Source organism: Pistacia vera, unplaced genomic scaffold (genome assembly GCF_008641045.1).
Source record: "Pistacia vera cultivar Batoury unplaced genomic scaffold, PisVer_v2 Contig977, whole genome shotgun sequence".
In the NCBI taxonomy this organism is placed as follows: Eukaryota; Viridiplantae; Streptophyta; class Magnoliopsida; order Sapindales; family Anacardiaceae; genus Pistacia; species Pistacia vera.
The window spans coordinates 1-9,276 of record NW_022196864.1 but is presented as its reverse complement, the minus strand read 5'-3'; the positions used below and the strand labels follow the sequence as shown (position 1 = coordinate 9,276).

General features: G+C 33.7%; 1 pseudogene; it reads right to left on the bottom strand.

Moving 5' to 3' along the window:
• Positions 1-518: 518 nt before the first annotated feature.
• Positions 519-7,492, bottom strand: LOC116121384 (annotated as a pseudogene).
• Between the last annotated feature and the right edge of the window lie 1,784 nt (positions 7,493-9,276).

Below are 9,276 nucleotides of genomic sequence, written 5' to 3'. Positions count from 1 at the left end.
ATTTAATCTCTTAAACCTAGTATATAAACATACTTTTCTCTTGTTATGTGTGAGAGAGCAATTCATTCATTGTAAACGAGGGAGGTGAGGCATATTGCAATAATATTGACTCAGCTGGACGTAGCCCACATTGGGTGAACCAGGGTAAATCACGCGTATTATTTTTCTTTGTTTACTGTTTGTTTTGTTTTACTATTATATTTTGTTCCTGTTGTTGTCTCTATTTCGTTCATTTCTAAGTATGTTGCTTTCTAGTTTTTTCCCGCTCTCTTCAATGCATAATTGCTTATACTTGGAACTATTTAGAGTGCTTCGGGAAATACTTTATATCAATCTTATGTATCAGAGACCCATCTCAACTATCCCAGCCCACCAACAGAATTAACAATTAGGCGGACGTTCATTTAACGTGTGCAAAATTAATTTGTCAATCTCAAACAGAGAACATTTATATTATCGCAAGGGTACCACTGAGGTCAGAGAACGCCGATATTTTCATCCCAAAGATATAAGTCACGATGTTCTTAGAAAATAAAAGCAAGTTTCATTTTGACAAGATATAAGTACATATTCGATTTACTCTCTCAAAGAGTACTTTGTCAATGTGAAATACAGATTTAATTCACTCTCTCAAAGAGTACTTTGTCAATGTGAAAGTTAATAGTCTCAGTATCACAATAAGCAATATAGTAAAAACTCTTTGCCACTGTCAGAAATGTATGCTTGACATTAGAGTCGATATCATCTGAGGAACGTTGGAGCACTAACTGCACAAGCTCTTGCATTTCGGACTCTATTTGTAAGTTCGTGATGCTATCACTGTTGTCATTATGGCTACCATTGTTACGTCCCTGAAACAAAATTATAAGATAAATAAATTTGAATGAAGAACAAGGAGGTGTAAATCGAATGTAATTTATCACAACCGACTCTTTTGATATTCTAGTTGATGACAACATGATCAGCTATCAGTTTAAGCTTTCTAATAAATCTGAGAGCCATTTTAAAAATCCTGGAGAAGGAGTTTCTGATTATGTTTGAGTCACATCAATTTATATGACTACTTGTATACAAGTAATATAGTTAAATTAAATTAATCACATTAAGGAAGGTCCAAGAATCATTTGAATTTTCCTATATTAGCCTAAAAGATTGCCCCTCTGATCAGTAGATTAAATTGAAAAAATATCAGATTTGGGAATTGGGAGTAACCAAAGGACAATTCAACACAGGAGAACTTTTAAGATTTGTGTATGGCTAATTTTTTAGTGGAAAAAGGCGCAAAGATTAATTGAATGATTTGAGAATGTTTTCGGGTCTGTCAGATGAGAAAATGAAACGCAAAATAGAGGCAATGAAACGCAAAATAGAAATTACGTACGAGTGTAACAAAAGAGATGGCGAATTAGCATTTTGTCCTTATTTAGGTTATTATGTTGATGTCTCTCAAACTGACCTTTTGCTTCTGGTAATTACCAAGTTTGTAGCAAATTCTTTTGGTGAGATCTGTGAGTTGCCTGTACTGAGGATGATGCAATAGCTCATCTGAGAACGGATGGCCACAAATTAGATTTATTGTGTGTACAATTAACTCTGCTTCTTCTTGATGTCTATCTCCTTCCTCTTGCCACCTCAACAGCCATTTTTCCCATTATATTAAATTTCAAAGAAAAGAAACAAAAAAAGTTAGCACATCGAAATGAGTTTTCTGGGTTGTGGGCAGAATCCTTTGCTTTGGTTTTGGCGGCTGAATGAAATTTAGTTTGTTTCATGTTTTATTCATGGTACTAGCTGGAAATCAGGATAATACACCACGTTAATAGCGCAGCCTGATTTTGAACTTCAAATTGTGAATTTTTTGAATTACTTACAGCTTGATGTAAATGGTGGCTAATGTCTCAACCTTGTGCCGCCAGAGAGTCCATTGAAAGGTGTTTCAGCGTCCCAAGAAAGATTCGAGTGAGTCCCTGTTCTATTTTGCCTGATCCCCACCTCCTGTATGCATGCCACAAAGCACATTTTAATTAAACCACTTATTCTTAATTTATTGGAAACTTGTATATGCGGCACAAATCTTAAACTTGCATTTGGAGTTGAATACTTTTACTAAGAACTATTCACGTTAATCCTAATGACTACTTACGGCTGGAATAAGTTGTTGATAGATCTTTCTTTTATATAGTTGCTTGCATTAATAGAGTGTCTAAATTCATCAACGAAGGTCCTCTTCTGCTCTCTAGAATGTTTTGCATTGTGAAAATAAGACATGATTGTCTCCAATAAGACTGCAGTCTTAGCCCAACCAATTCGCTCCTGACATCTTTCTGGCTCATATATACTGGCTGCTGCTACAAAGTACGCTAAGAAAAGGGCTCTTCTGCTCACTCCTAAATTGTCAATCTTACATTCTGTGTACCACCTGTGTATCATAGCATGTTTCTTGAGGAAAATTAACATGATTTGAGTTGTTGGAAAAAAAGGAATGTCAGATGTATATATATACCTTTGCATATTGTCCCATTCGGTCTGATGTAAAGCTTGGCAATTGTTGTAGTCTAATTTTGCAAGCTCAAGATAGATGTTATTGTTTACATACAACATCCTGTAGGGGTAATTACATAGCCATTAGAATATAAATCGAATCAATGAATTAATTGAGATGTTTAAGATTGTGTACGAGTACTGCACTAAGTCATTTGTGCACCCATTCAATAGTACTATTACACGTGTATTACCTTTAAAACTAATTAAATATGATTCTGATTAATTAGAAGATAGAAAAATGAAATGCATCATATTGTGATCACACAAATGAACTAAAGAATGAACAAATAAAAGCATACCTATACAAGACTTTGGCTAATCATGATAAACAATTAAAAGGTCTATAAAAAAATAAAAGGATGGCATATTGCTGTGTGTTGTAGCTAATCTATAACATTTTGAGCATGGTAGATTCGTGAACTAATAAGTTGGTTGCTTCTAATATTTCAGTTTATCGAAAACAAGGACTCTTGGTTGAAATCGTGACAAATAAACTAAGGAATGAACAAATAAAAGCATACCTATACAAGACTTTGGCTATCCAAACGTCATCTCTGGCGCCATATTGTTCAGTGTACAGCCTCGCCTCAACTCTAGGCAAGCTTGCGTACCATGGAACCTCCAATACGAACCTCACCTGTATTGTAATTGTTATTACATTAATTATATATATATATATATACACACAATTGATAGAATTCAGATGTCCGTAAGGTCAAATTATCTACCATGGTTTTAGATGAAGTAAACGACTTTTTCCAACCCAAGGTTTGTCTTAATGACGCTTTCCCACCCAAAAAGTTTCAAAATACAATTTTCCCAACCAATTTTTATATTTCATTACTACCAAAAGCCGATTTCGGTGACAAATTCTCTCTGTCACCACTATTTGAACAATTGGTCTCCTCTACAATTGGTCTCCTCTCTATAGAACCTCTCTCAGTCCGACATCTGATTTTTCATCAATTATCGACTATCGCAAAACTAGGGTTTCTTGTTCTTCTTTGATTCTCGATTGATTTCGATAATAAATATTCAATTGGTTATCACCATTCGATCCATGCATCCACTCTACAAAAACTCTCTTATCCTAGCTCCTAGTAATTCACTGAACGTTGGCTAAAAAAGTGAAGTGTATTTTTGGTATTAACGGAATACAAATGTCGGGTGAGAAAATGGCATTTTGAAACTTTTTGGGTAGAAAAGTGTCATTAAGGCAAACCTTGGGTGGAAAAAAGTCGTTTACTCTTTTAGATATTATATCAATTCTATTAATTAGAAATGGTATTTTATCTCAGGGATCTTAATGTGTGTGTGTGTGTGTGTAAAGGGTAATTTGTAAGAGAGTGAGTTATATAATCTTTAAGTGTTTGTATAATGTTATTAAATAGTGCTAAGGTATCATGCAGCGCCCTAATTACAAAAGCAAGCAATAAAAAATAACATTGTGTTTTGTAAGGGAATACCCTTCCAAGTAGAAAAAATACCAGACGGCGTGGATGGTCAATTAATAAAATCAATATATGCATTTCAATAACAAAAATAACTTAAGCTTCACTTTTATATGGGTTAAACTTTCTCAATACCCTCCAGTTTAGAAATAAATAGTGGTGGATTGACAATTAAGGGTAAATTAATAAAATCATTATATGCATCTTAATAACAAAAATAGCTGAAGCCTTCAATTTTTTTTTTTTTTTAATAAATAGAGAAAGGAAAGTTTATATGCCTCCGTACCTCACCAGGCAAGTCCTTAGCTATAATCCATTTATCTAGGAGCTTATTAGCCACCAGTTTTTCTCTTAAAAATTTTGCTGAAAATTGCTTGGCATTCTCAAGGATCTTCTCTCCAGGGAATAGCACCTGGGACGCCCGATACAAGTTGTATATAGGTGTAACAGCCTCGGCTATATTGCCCATAACATCAAAGAACTCACCGCCCTTCTCAAAATGCTGAAAAACATCTGTACAGCGAAAAAATAACAGGTCACCATAATTTATGCAACAAAATAATGTACTGATGTCAGAGATTTTTAAATTGAGTTCCTTATACTGACCACAGAAACCTCATAACCATGTAATCTTTATAGTCTAAGCCCATGGATGTATCATCAATATCATGAACCCTGCCATTTCTTCCCGAAAAATACCCTCTTCGTCCAATATCTGAAATTTAATTAATGATTAGTACTCTTTGGGAGAAGAAATTAAACTCCTTTCATATATGGGCTGTTTAGTAAACTTTAAAAAGATAAAATTTAAATAATACATACCTATAAAAATATTCCGTACATTCTTTAAATTGTTTCTGGAAATATCTTGAAATTCCGAGGCGCTGCAAGCGATCCACAACCCAAGACGTTCGAACAGGTCAATTGGTACTCCTGGGTACTAAATTGGAGTAAATCCATAAAATTCTTTAGAACCGCTAATTAATGGAAAGTGAAGGAGAAATTGAGAATTTCTAGTCAGAATTGACAAAGGCGCGCTCTTTATATATATATACCTCCGGACTTGAATCTTTGAACACTTTGTTAAAAATTTCAAGCAATTTTCATCTTTAGTTTGCATGAACGCATAGGCAGTGGAGGATAAGAGAAGAGAATGCCCCATCTTGGAATTGCAATTTTAGAAGCTTTTCCCAGTTGAGACTAAGGTCTGGCATTCTTTCCAAGCTATGAAGTAATATTGTCGGTACATTGTGCATTATGTCCTTGCGTATCCTATTTCCACGCGTACACGATTGGTTTAATAACCACAAATTACAGTATATGAGAAAAATAAATAAAATAAAAATTCAGACTAAGATATTCATTACTTATTGACTCTTATTATGATTGATGTGGTATCCTCAGTCCTCACTTGAGAAGAAAAAAGAAAAAGAAAATATATATATATATTTAAAAATTGTTAGATGAACGTTTGAAAGTTTTATACCTTTCGAGCTTAATTTCTTCTTCGCATAGATATCTTGCAAGACAGGAGAGTGATCGGGTACTTCAATTTCTAAACTGCGAGCTTTTCTCGAGTGAAGGTAAAACAATTTCAAAGCCGCTAGGCATTTGCTCTCATTCTCATTTTCAAGCTTGGATATGTTTCCTTGAAAAATGAAACCCTAGAGCCATGACAAAAGGTTGACTTGATTCATGTAAGTCTTTAGGAAGAGATCCTTTAGACTAAGTAAATTATATAATGCTTGTTTCTATATACCTTTTTCAAACTATCGTGATGTATATTCCATGTCTTTGTGCTACAACACAAGCTAAGGTGCTGATTAAGCGATCATAAGGTGAAAATATATCAGCATCACCCCATGAACCATCTGGAGTGATGATTTGCAATCCATTGAAGGGTTTCTGGGAATTGAGGGGCACCACTGCCTTGATTATCTCAATAGAGCAACCCGCAGTGTCATAAGCGGATATGCTTATTTCTTTATCGTTCAGGGAACTAACAGGATCTTATAATATGGACCGTTCCTTGATCTCATTTGGTAGAGAAGCCTTAAGAAAAAACAAATCAAATTAATATTTCCCACAAGTGATGGCTGATGGTGCAATGAAAATGGTTTGTGATGAGCTGAGAGAGTTGAAGGAGATGAGTTCTGGTTGTATGATTTTTTTTTTATTTTTGCTGAAGTTGTTAAACAAAGTGAAAGTGATTATATATATCTCCTAGCATTTGATTTAAATCATTAACTTCTATAACATGAATAAATCCAAAGATAAATCCTAGCAATTGATTAAAATGTTGATTGTCGTGTGAGCCTTTGTGGTAATTATGGGTAGGCCGTTTTTCCTTTTATTGGTGGCTTGAGTCAAACAATATTCCTTCAAAAAGCATAGATTGGAATTTCACTACCATTAATATTTTATGAGTTTTTAGTCTTTTAGATGTTATAATTGAAAATTCCACTGACTCTACTCTGATCCACCTTATTAACAAATTTATTAAAGAGCCAACCTTCTTTCTAAGGCCAGGATTTCCAAGTTCTAAGGCTAAATACTTTGATGGTGGCAGATTTTCACTTGTAACGGAGGCAGCTAATTAATTGAATTTCATTATATAATTATAGCACTAAATGCAGTTGTATTAACACACAGAATTGAAACAAAAAGCAATAAACCATATTTTTCTTTTTCTTTTTTTTTTAAGTTCACGATGAAAAAAAAAAAATTGTCGTACTCAAATAACCTTAAGAGCGTCCTCTTCAATGTCAGCCACTGGTAGTAGGTCATTGTGCAACACATCTGCATATTCTTGTTGAGAGAAAATTTTATTAAATATACAATAATACTTGTACTATCTGAGAAATATGTTGTCAATTGTATTTCAGTATTAATAACTTCGATGTAGATCCGTTACTACATCTTACCTTGGATGTGATTTTCCGATGAAGAACTACTGTTACTGCATCTTGGGCAAACGTCGGAGTGAACTCGTTTGCCTTCAAGGCGGGACGGCCAAACACCTACAATAGATAAAATAGACACAGATTATCAATTGTTTAAGGAATACACCACGCCGCCGTCATCATGAATATAAAGCATGATAGTAAAAGCGAAAATGAAAACTCAAATAAGATATGTATATATATGTGTGGTGTGTTTCTTTCTTTCCTTCTTCTTCTTTGATTTTACGTGTGTGTATTCTTTACTCTCCACTGTTGTATGTCCATGCATCAAGGCATCGTAAAAGGAAACAAAAAGGATCAACAGAAGAACTTACTCGAGAAAAAGAGAGGCTTTGAGGGATGATATTTGACGTTAGAGAGAGTTAAGATCGCGGTGTGCCGCGAACGACTGGAGGAAGGCCAATTAGAGAATGGAGAATTGGGAAGCCATGTTGAAATATTGTTTTCTTTTGCTTTGTAGAGGAAAATATATTCACAGGCCAAGGCATATATAGAGTGTATATATGTTGGTGATACGAGAATCAATGATTTCATATTATGTAAATTAATTTGAAAAAGAAAATTAATTACTGTTTATTTAACCAAAATATATTGGTCATAACATTATTTAATTATCAAATACTGTTGAGGCTGCAGTAATTGAATTTATCAGCTGTAAATAAACTCATGCTGGTTCATTATTGTAATAGATATCTGATAGTCAAATTAATAAAAAAAAAAAAAAAAATATTGTGTTTGTTTTATTATTCAAATTACTATCCTATCTGATCCTATTCAAAATACATATTTGTTTCAATATTTTCAAAATCCAATCATATTCTATTCAACTCAAAATATTTAGATTTTTTTAACCTCCTAAGTTTGTTAATTAACTAAACACCCCTAACAATAAAAGTTTATAAATTGACAAAAACACACCCGCCCACATATTCTCGATAGCCGACTACCACCATCGAAAGGTGGCTAAAATTTACTAAAATGGCGCACGACTGGCTGGATGTGGCTAGCCCTGCGTCAATCTGGTCTTTTCTGGCCAGATCTAACCGAAAAAATGTCAAATCTCCAACCAAAGATCTAGCTATTGATGGTCATATCTGATCACATTTGGTCGTCAACGACGGCCATGCAACAACCAAGATATAGCCGTCGTCAACGACTAGATGAAAAGGCTAAATCGGCACACTACTGACCAGATCCAATTGCTTGTGTGCCATTCTGACGACTTTCGGCCACCGTTCGATAGTGGTGGCTGGCTGCCGACATTTAATGGGTGGATGACGATGTTTTTGTTAATTTTAAAACTTTTCTTTTGTAAGGAGTGTTTAGCTAAATTAACAAATATAGAGGATTAAAAATAATCTAAATATTTTCAAAAAAAAATTTCCAAAAATTTATATAACACATTTTCAAATTAAATCATATTCTCACAATAACAACTCAACTCAACTCAACATTTTCAAAAATACTATTATAAATACTCTACCAAAGCCTAAACTTTAATTATTCAATACAACTTAAAGAGCCCTCAGTCATAATTCTCAATTAATAATGCGTTGGTTGGCAAAAAATAATAATAAAAAATAAAGCATAATTTATTTGTTTTAATTAACAATGAGATGGTTTCATATTTTAAACAAGAACCCATACTGTATTTGAACTCAGAAGTCATAGATGCTTTCTTCCAACGACAAAATTGTTCTTCGCAATAATCAACAGAAGATTTGATTCTGTTCTTGAAATTAATTTACTCACTTAGCCAACAAAAAAATAATAATAATAATTTACTCCAAACCTGATTTCTGGCAACACTAAACGATTAGCTTATCTGCTATTCTGCTTAATGACGAGATTCTCAACACAAAAGGTGCTTTAATTGGAAACACTTTATATCAATTACATGTATCATATACGCTGAGGCCCATCTCAACCACCAACCAAAATAATCATTAAAAAGTGATTTTTAGCCCTACCAAATTTATCGTATCTCCTACTTTTAGATCAATATGTTTAACTTTCACTTCATTATGATTCCAATTCCCGCTCTTATCACGACCACGTTATTTTTATTTTCATTGTTTTAGTGTGAATAATGAATAAGCACATGAAATTTTGCATCACAGCTTAATTAATTAATGACGGACTATCATCATGTAAGTGCTTTTCCTTTTTACTGTTTTAACTTCTGCCGACTTTGAGATAATTTCCTATTTCCTAATTAAGCAATTGGAATGTTGCATTTGATACTTTTACTATTAAATTTTGTGGGAGGAATCAAGAACCGACCTGTTTCAGGAACACTTCATTATGGTATCCAATTC